Here is a 14634-nt window from a genome sequence, read left to right on the forward strand (position 1 = left end):
TGGCTAATGAAGTAACAGTGAAAAAGACTGGCTTGAAGGAGAATTTAGCCAACCACCAGCTAATTTCTACACTCAATAGTTCTGTACAAGTTTATCATGTGGCACATAACAGTAGATTCAAGGAGGGAAATGAGTAATCAAATTAATACAAAAATATGAGAATGCATGTAATGGCTTTATCAGATAGGTTAGTTGTTTCTTTAAATCCATTGCTACTCCATACTGGCTCCTTGAAATGACAGCCGTCTACATCCTGATACTATTGCTGTTTCTGTGTAGATGCTCAGATAGTTTTGCTACAAGAGAGCCTAAGCCAAGGCCTGGGTGAGTGGACAGGTAACTCAGTACACCTGGAATGCTCAAATCCTGCACATTCCAAAGAAAGAACTGGCCCTTGACTGGCTCTTGGGAGATAACCTCTGAGCCCTTAAAATATCCTACCTGATAAGATTGTTTTTCTAAGATTGTTTTTCTATGCCACAGGCCTTGGAGCATGCTGTATCAGTTTGACATCTGGGGAACTGGAGACTGAGTAGCTAAAGTCAGGCATTGAGTGATATATCCCTGCAAGACTGACTCCCCAGTAAAAACCCTGGAAACCAAGGCTCAAGTGAGCTTCCCTGGCTGGCAATAGTTCACACACTGTTGTGACATGTCATTGTTAGGAGAATTAAGTGTGTCCCTGTACAGCTCCTCTGGAAGCAGCCACCTGAAAGCTTGTACCTGGTTTCTCCTAACCTTTGTCCATGTACCTTTTCTTTCTGGTGACTTTAGTATGTATCCTTTTACTAGAATAAACCATAACTATAAGAATAACAGCTTTTCTGCATCTTAGCAAATCTTCGAGGCTGATAGTCTCTAAAGTTCTTAGTACAGTTTCTCTTTTTACAAAATAAAATGGAACATTTGAGGGAATCTTCCCAAAATATCTTATTAAAACCTCTATCATGTAATGAATATGTTAATTAGCTTGATAGTGGCAATGACTTCACAATGTACATTTCTCTCAAAAGATTAAATATATAAATATATATTTAAATATATAAAATTTTTATGTGTCAATTATACCTCAGTAAAGATGGGCAGGGAGTACCTCCATCTCAGTGGTCCCCAACATTTTTGGCATCAGGGACTGGTTTCATGGAAGACAATTTTTCCACAGAGTGGGGACAGGGTGGTTTCAGGATGATTCAAGTGCATTACATTTATTGCACACTTTATTTCTATTATTATTACATTGTAATATATAATGGAATAATTATACAACTCACCATAATGTAGAATCAGTGGGAGCCCTGAGCTTATTTTCTGCAACTAGACAGTCCCATCTGGGGGTGATGAGAGACAGTGACAGATCATCAGGCATTAGATTCTCATAAGGAGCCCACAACCTAGATCCCTCACATGCACAGTTCACAATAGGGTTCGTGCTCCTATGAGAATCGAATGCCGCCACTGATCTGACAGGAGGTGGAGCTCAGGCAGTAATGTGAGTGATAAGGAGCGGTTGTAAATACAGAGAAAGCTTTGCTCACTTGCTTGCCACTCACCTCCTGCTGTGTGGCCTGGTTCCTCACAGGCCAAGGACCAGTACTGGTCTGTGGCCCAGGTTTTGGGGACCCCTGCTCGATCTTAATAAAGAGGCTACAAATAAATTTGAAGACTTCCTTGCAGAAGATGCAAATAAATTTGAAGAATTCTAAAACAACAACTACTAAAGAAATTTCAATAGAGAGGTAAGATGCTACTTAAAATCAAGGATTTGAATGGTAGAGCAACAAAGAAATATCATTTCCCAGTTATGAGATTAGCAAAATGAGACAACTGGTTACACCCCGTATGATTACATGAGAAATAATCTCAGGGCATCCTGCACATAAGAATATATTTAGAAAAATGTATGAGCACGTACAGGCATGCCTTAAACTCAGCAATTATACATCTTAGATTCTATTCAAGTGAAGATTTAAATGTGTACAAAGAGGAAACAGTTTAATAAACCATTATTGTATTCATATAATGAAAAACAAGATAATCATAAAAATGATGGCTTTGCCAGGCACGGTGGCTCATGCCTGTAATCCCAGCACTTTGGGAGGCCGAGGCGGGCAGATCACCAAGTCAGGAGATCAAGACCATCCTGGCCAACATGGTGAAACTCCGTCTCTACTAAAAATACAAAAAAAAATTAGCTGGGTGTGGTGGCGTGCACCTGTAGTCCCAGCTACTCAGGAGGCTGAGGCAGAAGAATTGCTTGAACCCGGGAGGCGGAGGTTGCAGTGAGCCGAGATCATGCTATTGCACTCCAGCCTGGGTGAGAGAGTGAGGCTCCATCTCAAAAAAAAAAAAAAAAAAAAGATAGCTTTGGGGTGGGGCACAGTGGCTCACACCTGTTAATTCCAGTACTTTGGGAGGCCGAGGTGGGAGGATCACTCGAAACCAGGAATTCATGACCAGCCTGGGCAATGTAGAGAGACCACGTGTCTCTAAAATATATATATAAACTAGCCAGGTGTGGTAGCACACACCTATAGTCCTAACTACTTGGGAGGCTGAAGCAGGAGAATTCTTGAGCCCAGGACATTGAGGCTGCAGTGAGTTATGATTGCACCATTGCACTCCAGCCTGGGTGACAAACGGAGACCCCATCTCAAATCTCAAAAAAAAAAAAAAAGTTTCTCCTTAATTTGTAACATGGAAAATCTTTTACCTCAATTTTCTAGTGAACAGAGAGCATTATTAAACAGAATAGTCATTGTCATAACAGAGAGCATTATTAAACAGAATAGTCATTGTCATCCTAGAGTTATCAAACAGAATAGTGATTGTCAACCACCTTTTAGCAGAAAACCCACATGTGTGTGGATATATATAAGATCTGGAAAGATTTTTCGTTGTTGTTGTACTATAGGTAATCTTTACTTTGTGATTTTCCATATTTTCTGAATTTTTGCATTGAGGATATACTATCTTTTACCATCATAAAAAACACCACTAAGCCCAGGCAACATGGTAAAACCTCATCTCTACAAACAATAGAAAAATTAGCTGGGCATGATGGTGCATGCCATAGTCCCAGCTACACAGGAGGCTGTGGCGGGAGGATGGCTTAAGCCCAGCAGGTCAACGCTGCAGTGAGCCATAATCGCACCACTGCATTCCAGCCTGGGAGACAGAGTGAGACCCCATTTCCAAAAAGAAGAGTCAAAAAGTTTTAAAAAATCAAGAAGTTCATAAAGTAAAAAAAGTTACAGTAAGCTAAAGTTAATATATTATCGAAGAAGAAAATTTTCACATATTTAGTGTAGCCTAAGTATACAGTGATTATAGTCTATAGTGGGGTGTGGTACTGTCCTAGCCTTCACATTCACTCACCATTCACTCACTGACTCACCTAGAGGAATTTCCAGTCCTGCAAGCTCCATTCATGGTAAATGCCCTGCACAGGTGTACCATTTTTTACTTTTTATACCTTTTTTTTTTTTTGAGATGGAGTCTTGCTCTTGTCGCCCAGGCTGGAGTGCAATGGTACAATCTTGGCTCACTGCAACCTCCGCCACCCAGGTTCAGGCGATTCTCCTGCCTCAGCCTCCCAAGTAGCTGGGATTACAGGTACCTGCCACCACACCCAGCTAATTTTTATATTTTTAGTAGACACGGGGTTTCGCCACATTGGCCAGGCTGGCCTCAAACTCCTGACCTCGTGATCCGCCTGCCTTGGCCTCCCAAAGTGTTGGGATTACAGGCGTGAGCCACTGCGCCTGGCCTATACCATATTTTTACTGTATCTTTTCTGTATTTAGATATATTTAGATACATAAAATCATTGTGTTGCAACTATCTACAGTATTCAGTACAGTAAAATTCTATACAGGTTGGTGGCCTAGGAGCTCTAGGCTATACCATATATCCTGGGTGTGTAGTAGGCTATCCCATCTAGGTGTATGTAAGTCCACCCTCTGATGTTCACACAATGATGACATCACCTAACAACAACATTACCTAACAACAGAAGAATGTATCCCTGTTCTTAGGTGACGTCTGACTGTACATCTAACATTAAAAGTTTATTTACAAAAATAAACTTTATTTACAAAAAAAGTTTATTTAAAAATTACATGGCATAAGGCCGGGTGGAGTGGCTCACATCTGTAATCCCAGCACTTTGGGAGGCCAAGGTGGGTGGATCACCTGAGGTTAGGAGTTCAAGACCAGCCTGGCCAACATGGTGAAACCCTGTCTCTACTAAAAATAGAAAAAAAATTAGCAGGGCATGGTGACGGGTGCCTGTAATCCCAGCTATTCGGGTGGCTGAGGTAGGGGAATTGCTTGAATCCAGCAGGTGGACGTTGCAGTGAGCTGAGATTGCACCACTGTACTCCAGCCTGGATGACAGAGAAAGACTTAGTCTCAAAAAAATAATAATAATAATACGTGGCATAACGCTCATGACACAAAATCTCTTTATCTCCAGAGTTTCTACGTATTCAAGATGGTTTTCTCATAAAATGGCAGAGGTTACTGTGGTCAGAATGTCACCTTCCCATGAGCCCACAAGGAAAAGCATCTGTGTTTCTCTAGTTCCTGTCACACTTTAATCTATTTCTGTATAGATTATATGTCCCTTGCTAGATTGAGAGAAACTGAACTAGGGCTTTCTAATCACTTCATTTCTCCCAAGTATTAGTATAGAGTCATTGATATTCCTGGCATTAATAAATGCTTAATATTTTACCTAAAAATTCTATACTTGGGAAGTTATCAATAAACGAAACCTAGAAAAGTGCAAAATTTAGTGAACACAAGAATATATCACAGAACAGTTACATGACAGATGACTGCACTACCATTAACAGCTATGACCAAACATTTTAAGTAAAAAGGAAAGATATACAAGACAAATTACTACGTTAAGGGGGCAGGTCTTTAAAAGAACCTATAATTTGACTGGGAGCGGTGGCTCACACCTGTAATCCCAGCACTTTGGGAGGCTAAGGCGGGTGGATCATGAAGTCAGGAGATCGAGACTATCCTGGCTAACACGGTGAAACCCCATCTCTACTAAAAATAAAAAAAAAATTAGCCAGGTGTGGTGGCGGGCACCTGTAGTCCCAGCCACTCCGGAGGCTGAGGCAGGAGAATGGCGTGAACCCAGGAGGCAGAGGTTGCAATGAGCTGAGATAGCACCACTGCACTCCAGCCTGGGTGACAGAGCGAGACTCCACCTCAAAAAAAAGAAAAAAAAAAAAAAAAAAAAAGAGATCGAGACCATCTTGGCCAACATGGTGAAACCCTGTCTCTACTAAAAATACAAAAATTAGCTGGGTGTGGTGGCATGCACCTGTAGCCCCAGCTACTCAGGAGGCTAAGGCAGGAGAATCACTTGAACCCGGGAGGTGGAGGTTGCAGTGAGATTGCGCCATTACACTCCAGCCTGGTGACAGAGTGAGACTCCGTCTCAAAAAAAACTATAATTTTAGAAGAGCATATAACACAATAATTTAAAATGCAGCTTGGAGGCCAGATGCGTTGGCTCATGCCTGTAATCCCAGAATTTTGGGAGGCCAAGGGGGGCAGATTGTTTGAGCCCAAGAGTTTGAGACCAGCCTGGGCAACACAGTGAGACCCTGTCTCTACAAAAAAAATACAAAAATTAGCCATGTGCAGTGGTGCACACCTGTAGTCTTAGCTACTCGGGAGGCTGAGGTAGAAGTATCACTTGAACACAGGAGGTAGAGGCTGCAGTGAGCTGTGATTGTACCACTGCATTCCAGCCAGGGTAACAAAGCAAGACCCTGTCTCAAAAAAATAATAAATAAAATAATATAAAATAATATAAAATAAAATAGAATAAAATAAAATAAAATAAAATATAAAATAAAATAAAATAAAATAAAAAATATAAAAAATAAAATAAAATAAAATAAAATGCAGCTATGCTTATAGATGCCTGTGATGTAACTCTTGATAAGTGGATTTTTAGAAAGTCACCAAATGAAGAAACAGAGAGCACAGTGGGGAAGGGCTCGAGTGAAGCCAAACTGCCTGGTTTGCACTCCAGATCTGCTGTGCACCAGCTTAGGCAAGTTACTTCATATCTTTGTGTTAAATATTCTAGCACATGAATGGACAATAATTTTTCTAATTCTTTTCATTTGGGAGGCACAAATTTTTTGTAAGGTCACATCTATGGTTAAACCAGGCATCTTTTTAGGCCACAGAGGTATACCTTTGAAGTCAGAATAAATTCTACACCTCTTTCAGGAAAAAAATTTTCAAGGGATTTGTGGCCAATATATGAAGTAAATGACCTGCAGATTAAAAACTCCTGTTTTATACTACTTGAGCATCTAGCTCTTTTTCTTATTTGCAAATATCTATCACAATTAATTTTATATTTTTGTTTTTCCTGATCCATAGATAACTTAGTACAAAATATAATCATAACAGTTCATGTATTAATAAATTGAATATATTTTATGTGCCAATATACTTAAGGGCTTTACATGTATCAATTTAGTCTTTCTAACAAACCTACAGGTGAGTGCTATCATTCCCTCCATTTTACACATGAGGAAACTGAGATGCAGAGAATTACATTTCTCTAGAACACACAGATATTAAGGTCCCCACATGGCCTAGGAGGTGCTTGAGTAAAAAAAGAAAAGCATACCACCTTTTATGGTCCAGGTAGATATATGGCCTAAAACAAATCATGCTGGCAAATCTCAAGCCAAACTTGATCATTATAACAAAGTGGAAAGTGCATTTCCAAGAAAAAACAAACAAGAAAGTAGTTAACAGAAGAAAGAAATCTCCCCTCACCTTGAACATGGCTTTTACATCCACAATAGCCATGCTTCCCTGCTCCTCAGGGCACCTCTGGAAAAACACAGAATGGAGAAGGAGAATGGAATTAGGAGAAACCAGTTTTGTGTCAACATAAACTGAGGCCTGCTCTCCAGGTCCTCTGCCTGTGTACACAGATAGAAGTCAGAGAGAGACCAGCATCTTTTACTTATCTTTGTGTCAAAAAGAAAAGTCAGGATGGAAGCTACCTGGAGCTGCCACTTCTCAGAGGTCTCAGATACCTAACTGAGATAGTCCAGGCATGGTCAGGCTTCTAGGAAGTGTAATTTTCTCCACAGAGCTTCCAGAAGGATTCATGACAAGGGAATTCCGATTTCTGGTGACTCTCAGGTGTCTCCCCTTCTTTTCTTTTCTTTTCTTTTTTTTTTTTTTTTTTTTTTGAGATGGAGTCTTGCTCTGTCACCCAGGCTGGAGTGCAATGCACGATCTCGGCTCACTGCAACCTCTGGCTCCTGGGTTCAAGTGATTCTTCTGCCTCAGCCTCCCCAGTAGCTGGGATTACAGGCGCCTGCCACCACACCCGGCTGTTTTTTGTATTTCAGTAGAGATGGGGTTTCACCATGTTGGCCAGCCTGGTCTTGAACTCCTGACCTCAGGTGATCCACCTGCCTCAGCCTCCCAAAGTGCTGGAATTACAGGCGTGAGCCACCGCTCCCAGCGTTCTCCCCAAATCTCCTCCAGCTCTAAAATTCTAGCCCAAGACCAGAGCTGTGGGTCAGGGTTAATCAATCACTATTAGCTGTTTACTTTCACCCTGTAGATAATGATCTTGAGAGTCTCCCCTACCCCACAGCATCACCCTACCCGATATTAATCTATCCCCCAACCCTAACCACACCCTACACACCCATACCTCATCCCATGCCTCCCACCCCTACAGAGACAGTAATCTCAGGGTGCCACTGACTGTAGAGAGCTTTCAACATTACCCTAAGAGGTTTCTCTCTGGATTTGTCCACCTCATAGAAATAAAAAGGAGGACTGGATCTCCCTGCTGATTTCAGGTCCTACGGCCTCTGTAAACTATAAACTCACGCACATAGCACATAACAACTCTATCCAAACCCCTATGCTAAGAGACTTGCCCAAATTCTAGAATAGTTTCCAGCAGTTTAAGACCATGTTCCTAGGCTGACCCCAGTCCCCCTTGAAATGCCTGCCTGACAAAGTTTAATGCTGCCTGGAGAATTTACTATTTGTTCCAGCTAAAAACCTAGTGCTAGGCAGACAGGCCCCTAAACTCCCTTTTAAAAGTAACTGGTCTTGGCCTGGCGTGGTGGCTCATGCCTGTAATCCCAGCACTTTGGGAGGCTGAGGTGGGTGGATCACTTAAGGCAAGGAGTTCATGACCAGGCTGGCCAACATGGTGAAACACCATCTCTACTAAAAATACAAAAGTTAGCCAGGTGTGGTGGCGTGTGCCTGCAGTCCCAGCTACTCTGGAGGCTGAGGAGGGAGAATTGTTGAACCCAGGAGGCCGAGGTTGCAGTGAGCCGAGATTGTACCACTGCACTCCAGTCTGGTTGACAGAGCAAGACTCTGTCTAAAAAAAAAAGTAACTGCTTAAAGAGGGAGTTCAGGGGCCTGTCTGCCTACCACTAGGAAAGCTTATAATTATAAATGCTTTCTCTGCCCTTTGAGATGTATATCTACCATGTGCCACTCAAAACTATTTCCTCAAGGACCTGAGAGTCTCTTCCAAATGCAAACATTCAGAGACATAACTCCCAGACCCTCTGGAAGAATAACGGCCTAACTTTGGTGGGTGCAGCGTTCCAAGCTGCACCACTTGGCCTTCTGTCATAAAGATTTGAGAACTTTGCTTGATAATTATGAAAAAACAGACAAATAAATAAAAAATTAAAAAGATCTGAGAACTGGCTGGTGTGGTAGCTCATGCCTGTAATCCCAACACTTTAGAGAAGCCGAGGTGGGAGAATCGCTTGAGCTCAGGCGTTTGAGACCAGCCTGGGCAATATAGTGAGATTACCTCTACAAAAAAAAATTTTTAATTACCAGTTTAGTCACACTTACCTGTAGTCCTAGCTACTAGGGGGCTGACATGGGAGTATCACTTGAGCCCAGGGTCTTGAGGCTACGGGAAACCAAAATCACACCACCGCACTCCAGCCTAGACAACACAGCAAGACTCTGTCTTAAAAAAAAAAAAAGGGGGGGGGGAGCTGGGCATGGTGGCTCACTCCTGTAATCCCAGCACTTTAGGAGGCCGAGGCAGGCGGATCATGAGGTCAGGAGATTGAGACCACAGTGAAACCCCGTCTCTACTAAAAATACAAAAAATTAGCTGGGCACGGTGGTGGGCACCTGTAGTCCCAGCTACTTGGGAGGCTGAGACAGGAGAATGGTGGGAACCCGGGAGGCAGAGCTTGCAGTGAGCCGAGATCGTGCCACTGCACTCCAGCCTGGGCGACAGAGGGAGACTCCGTCTCAAAAAAAAAGAAAAAACCCTGTTTCTTTGTTTCTTCTCCAGATAAATGGCAATTAACAAACTAGTTACATGGACCAAACTCCCCTTTGCACCCTTCAGTGGCTTTTCCCTAGCACACCCCAGCCTTTAAAAGGTCTCCTTTTGGCTGGGCACAGTGGCTCACGCCTGTAATCCCCGCACTTTGGGAGGCCAAAGCGGGCGAATTCCCTCATGTTAGGAGTTCGAGAGCAGCCTGGCCAACACGGTGAATCCTGGTCTCTACTAAAAATACAAAAATTAGCCGGGCATAGTGTTGTACACCTGTAAGCCCAGCTACTCGGGAGGCTGAGGCAGGAGAATCGCTTGGACCCAGGAGGTGGAGGTTGCAGTGAGCCGAGATCATGCCACTGCACTCCAGTCCAGTTCAGTTCACTTCCCCATTGCAGTGGCTATTACAGGTTGAATTTCCCTTATCTGAAAGGCCTGGAATCAGAAGTGTTTCAGATTTCAGACTTTTTCAGATTTTGAGATATTTGCATTATACAGCAGTTAATCTTCCCTAATCCAAAACTCCAAAATCTGAAATGCTCTGAAAACTTTCCTTTGAGCATCACGTCAGTGCACATCAAGCTCTGGATTTTAGAGCATTTTGGATTTCAGATTTTTTTTATTAAGAATGCTCAATCTGTACTGAATAAAATCTCTTCTCAGCTGGGTGCGGTTGCTCACCCCTATAATCCCAACACTTTGGGAGGCTGAGGCGGGCGGATCACCTGAGGTCAGGAGTTCCAGACCAGCCTGGTCAACATGGCAAAATCTCCTCTACTAAAAGTACAAAAATTAGGTGGGTGTGGTGGCGAGCGCCTGTAATCCCAGCTTCTTGGAAGACTGTGGCAGGAGAATCAATTGAACCTGGGAGGTGGAAGTTGTAGTGAACGGAGATCGTGCCACTGTACTCCAGCCTGGGCAACAGAGCAAGACTCTGTCTCAAATAAAATAAAATAAAATCTCACTGTTTTAGTGTCTGTTTATCTTTGAATCACATAAACAGAATCATATACTATGTAGTATTTTGCATCTAGCTTCTTTCTCTTAGAATTTTTAATGTTCATCCATGTTGTAACATGCAGAATTGCTAAGTAATATTCTTTATTTAATGTTTTTAGAGACAGGGTCTCACTCTGTCACCCAAGTTGGAGTGCAGTGAGCTGGGACTACAGATGCATGCCACTGCACCTGGCTAAACTTTTTTTTTTTAAATTATTTTCTGTAGAGACAGGCTCTCGCCATGTTGCCCAGGGTGGTCTCAAACTCCTGGGCTCAAGCGATCCTCCCACCTCGGCCACCCAAAGTGCTGGGATTACATGTGTGAGCCACCGCATCCGGCTAAATATTGTCTTTCATTACATCTTTTAGTTGGCTTTAAAAAATACATAAATAAAGACTACAAATTTCCAGATCTTAATTTTGTACTCAATTTCTTAATAATTTTATCATTGGGCCGGGCGAGGTGGCTCATGCCTGTAATCTCAGCACTTAGGGAGGCTGAGGCAGACGGATCACGAGGTCAGGAGTTCAAGACCAGCCTGGCCAGTATGGTGAAACCCCGTCTCTACTAAAAATACAAAAAATTAGCCAGGCATGGTGGCACGCGCCCGTAGTCCCAGCTATTCAGGAGGCTGAGGCAGAAGAATCGCTTGAACACGTGAGGCTGAGGTTGCAGTGAACTGACTTCATGCCACTGCACTCCAGCCTGGGCAACAGAGTGAGACTCCACCTCAAAAAAAAAATTAATAATAATTTTATCATTTAAATTTATGTGCAAAGTCAATGTTTTGAAATACTTGGAGGATCTTTGAAAGAAGCATAGGCTTTTTTACATCCCAAAGACACTTTGGCCTGGGGAAACTGGAACAAATTAGCCGAATGAATCTGGTACTAGGCTCACTGAGGAATGGTGAAGCCTTAAAAGTCTCCAGGACTTCTCTGAGCCAAGGTTTGCTTTTCAGAAAGTGGAGTTATAGCGCCTCACCTGGAATCTTGAACCCCAAATTATGATCTCTCCACGGTAGTCAACAGGGCTTCATAAATTATTCCTTAATCCGAGGCTTCTCAAATCTGTTGTGTTCCCTAAACAACAGAATAAATGCCTACTCTGAGGGTCTGACACAAAAGCAGGAGTCCCACAAAATAAGTTCCTTTAAAATGTTTCTTCCTGTATTTAAAAGTCACACTGATTTGGTATTCTATACAATAATAAATTTATCTTTTATACAGAAATCCTGTTTTATAGTATTTATCAGATCAATTATTTAGCCTTTTCTTTTCCAAATTTTCGAGTAAACTGACGTCGTGGAAGAAGCACCCTTATTTTCACCATTTTACAGTCGAAGAAGGGAAGATAAGAGGCGGTGAATCCGAGACTTTCATTCAGGTGACGATCCCTCGCGGGCACTCACTCTCGCTCACACTACAATTAGATCCTCCATGCGGCTTTCATATACTCTGTCACACTCGCAGCCAGAATCCCCTCGGATGGACTCTTGCAAACTTCCAGCCCCATCCCGGGATCCGTGCGTCTTCTACAGCCACCACGCGGGCCAGCGTCCAGGACGCCCAAGCATAACCTCCCCACTCTAAACCATTAGGAATCAGTGGCTGGACTCACCGCGTCACAAAAGCATAAACTGTGACTCGATGAGTCTGCGCACTCGGAAAACAAGAGAACGCTCCCACGTCTCCGGGCGCAGCTTGTGCCAGCGACTATTAGGTCAGGGGGCGCAGCTGAGAGAATTCAAGCAACCTCCCCTCAACCGGTTCCGCCATGTTTGTGGGCTCGTAGCCCGGAATACATTTCCCAGAGGCTTCGCAGCCGACGTGCTTCGCGCAGGAACGCAGCCGCCTCCCAACCGGAGGATGCGTTAGCGGAGCTGCTCAAAGCGCGGTGCTCAGCCCTGGGAGGCTCAGAGCTGCCCGAGGGGCTTAGTCTCAGAGCCAGTGCTGTCAGGGGCTGAGCCTGTGAATAGGGCAGTCGGAAGACCGTGTGTGTCCGTGGCTTTTAAATACACCCCGAACGTCTATCTCTTTTAACTGGAGTATTTAATTTATTTACATTTAATATAGCCACTGATAGATTTAAAGCTGCCATTTTATTTTTTTGTGTGTGTGCTAAATACACAGCCTTTTATTTATCTTCTTCATATTCAATCTTTTTATGAATTTAAAGATGAGGAGGCCGGGGGCAATGGCTCACGCCTGTAATCCTAGCACTTTGGGAGGCCGAGGCGGGCGGATTGCCCAAGCTCAGGAGTTCGAGACCAGCCAGGGCAACACGGTGAAACCCCGTCTCTACTAAAATACAAAAAATTAGCTGGGCATGGCGGCGTGCGCCTGTAGTCCCAGCTACTCGGGAGGCTGAGGCAGGAGAATCGCTTGAACCCAGGAGGTGGAGGTTGTGGTGAGCCGAGATCACACCACTGCACTCGCCAGGGCGACAGAGTGAGACTGTCTCAAAACCACAACAACAACAACAACAACAAAAACTATATTAACACTTTAATACCCTAAAGATAATGAGACAAACGTGCATTTGTGGAACTGCATGTCAGTCAGGCCAGTTCCCTGCAGAGGGAATTCCCAGCATGACCTCATTCATCTGCGAGGACACAGAGCAGTCCTTGTTTAGACACACACTTTCATCTACTGCTCCAGCATGGTCAGCACTCCACTTCTTAATGGTTTCCTTCTGCTATGAATATGCATGTCCAGTTGCTTCTTAGAGCAGACATTTACCTTCCTCATCCACCAGCCATTGGAGGAGGACTGGGGCCACCCAGATGATTGATTGGACCCATTCTTCCGGGAGGGTTTCCCGGTGGCCCTCTTCCATCATCATCGTATCTGAAATCAGATGAGTTTCCATAGCTTCTTCTTTTTTTCAAATCTTGCTGCAGCAGAGTTTTGAAAAACAAAACCACAAACTCAGCTATTCCCCAGAAGAAATCTGTTATCAAAGATAATCTCCATGGAGACTGACTCCAGCTGTCCAACACTTGTGCGTTTGAGATGTAAACCATCTTGCCCCCATTCTCCGCTTCGGAGCCTTATTTATTACTTTTTAAAAACGGGGTCTCCCTATGTTGCCCAGGCTGGCCTTGAACTCCTGGGTTCAAACGATCCTTCCGCCTATGCCTCCCAAAGTGCTGGGATTACAGGCGTTAGCTCCTGGCATTTCAATTTGTTTTCTTTTTGTTGCATGTTTCCTTTTTCTCTCCTTTCTTTATGTTGGATTGATGTATTACTATTCCAATTTTCTCTTTAATAGCTTGTAGGTTGTTTTAGTCATTACTCCAGGAATTTTAATAAGTCCAAATTTATCAATACTCTGACTCTCCTCTCACAGAATGCATTCAATTTCATATACCCTCTTAGATTTAAAATACAAGATATCAGTTACATATTCGTTTTGTTTAAAAAATCTCTCTGGGCCGGGAGTGGTGGCTCACGCCTGTAATCTCAGTACTTTGGGAAGCTAAGGTGGGCGGATCACAAGGTCAGGAGATCAAGACCATTCTGGCCAACATGGTGAAACCCTGTCTCTACTAAAAATACAAAAATTAGCTGGGTGTGGTGGCACATGCCTCCACACCCAGCTAATACCAGTAGAATACCAGCTACACAGGAGGCTGAGGCAGGAGAATCGCTTGAACCAGGGAGTCAGAGGTTGCGGTGAGCTGAGATTGCACCACTGCATTCCAGCCTGGTGACAGAGTGAGACTCCATCTCAACAAACAAACAAAAATCTCTCTGATGTTATACTATTATTTTGTCAGTATTCATTTACATTTACTCAGAACATTAACATAAATATAAGTGGTGTTCAAATTAACAGAATGTTTAGGTTTTGTCAAAGAGAAATACAGTGGGGCTGGGCGCAGTGGCTCATGCCTGTAATCCAGTGCTTTGGGAAGTTAAGGCAGCTGGATTGCTTGAGGCCAGAAGTTTAAGAGCAGCCTGGGCAAAATAGTGAGACCCCATGCCTACAATTTTTTTTTTTTTTTTTTAATTAGCTGGGCCTGGTGGTCTACACCCATAATCCCAGCTACTCGGGAGGCTGAGGCCAGAGGATCACTTGAGCCCAAGAGCTATGATGACATGATTACACTGCAGCCTAGGCCACAGACCTAGACCCTGTCTTAAAAAAGAAACAAAAAGCCCAGACGCAGTGGCTAAAACCTGTAATCCCAGCATTTTGGGAGGCCGAGGTGGGCAGATCGCCTGAGGTCAGCAGTTCAAGACCAGCCTGGCCAACATGGTGAAACCCTGTGTCTACTAAA

General features: G+C 43.5%; 1 protein-coding gene and 1 pseudogene across 8 annotated transcripts in view; both read right to left on the reverse strand.

The window, feature by feature from the left end:
- The window catches only part of LOC112130223 (zinc finger protein 420), a 32393-nt gene extending 19726 nt beyond the window's left edge, over positions 1–12667 (reverse strand). For 4 of the 8 annotated variants that reach the window (XR_010138614.1, XR_010138613.1, XM_063720071.1 and 1 more), the window contains exons 1-2: positions 11331–12304; positions 6826–6882 (exon numbers count right to left, since the gene is read on the reverse strand). The gene's annotated coding sequence lies outside the window, so the exon portion shown is untranslated. Of the gene's footprint in view, positions 1–6825; positions 6883–11330 lie in introns of all 8 variants that reach the window. The other 4 variants (XR_010138612.1, XM_063720068.1, XM_063720069.1 and 1 more) reach the window with 2 other exon arrangements.
- LOC100436360 (selenoprotein K pseudogene) lies at positions 12834–13398 on the reverse strand (annotated as a pseudogene).

This window comes from Pongo abelii, chromosome 20 (assembly GCF_028885655.2).
Source record: "Pongo abelii isolate AG06213 chromosome 20, NHGRI_mPonAbe1-v2.0_pri, whole genome shotgun sequence".
NCBI classification, from domain to species: domain Eukaryota; kingdom Metazoa; phylum Chordata; class Mammalia; order Primates; family Hominidae; genus Pongo; species Pongo abelii.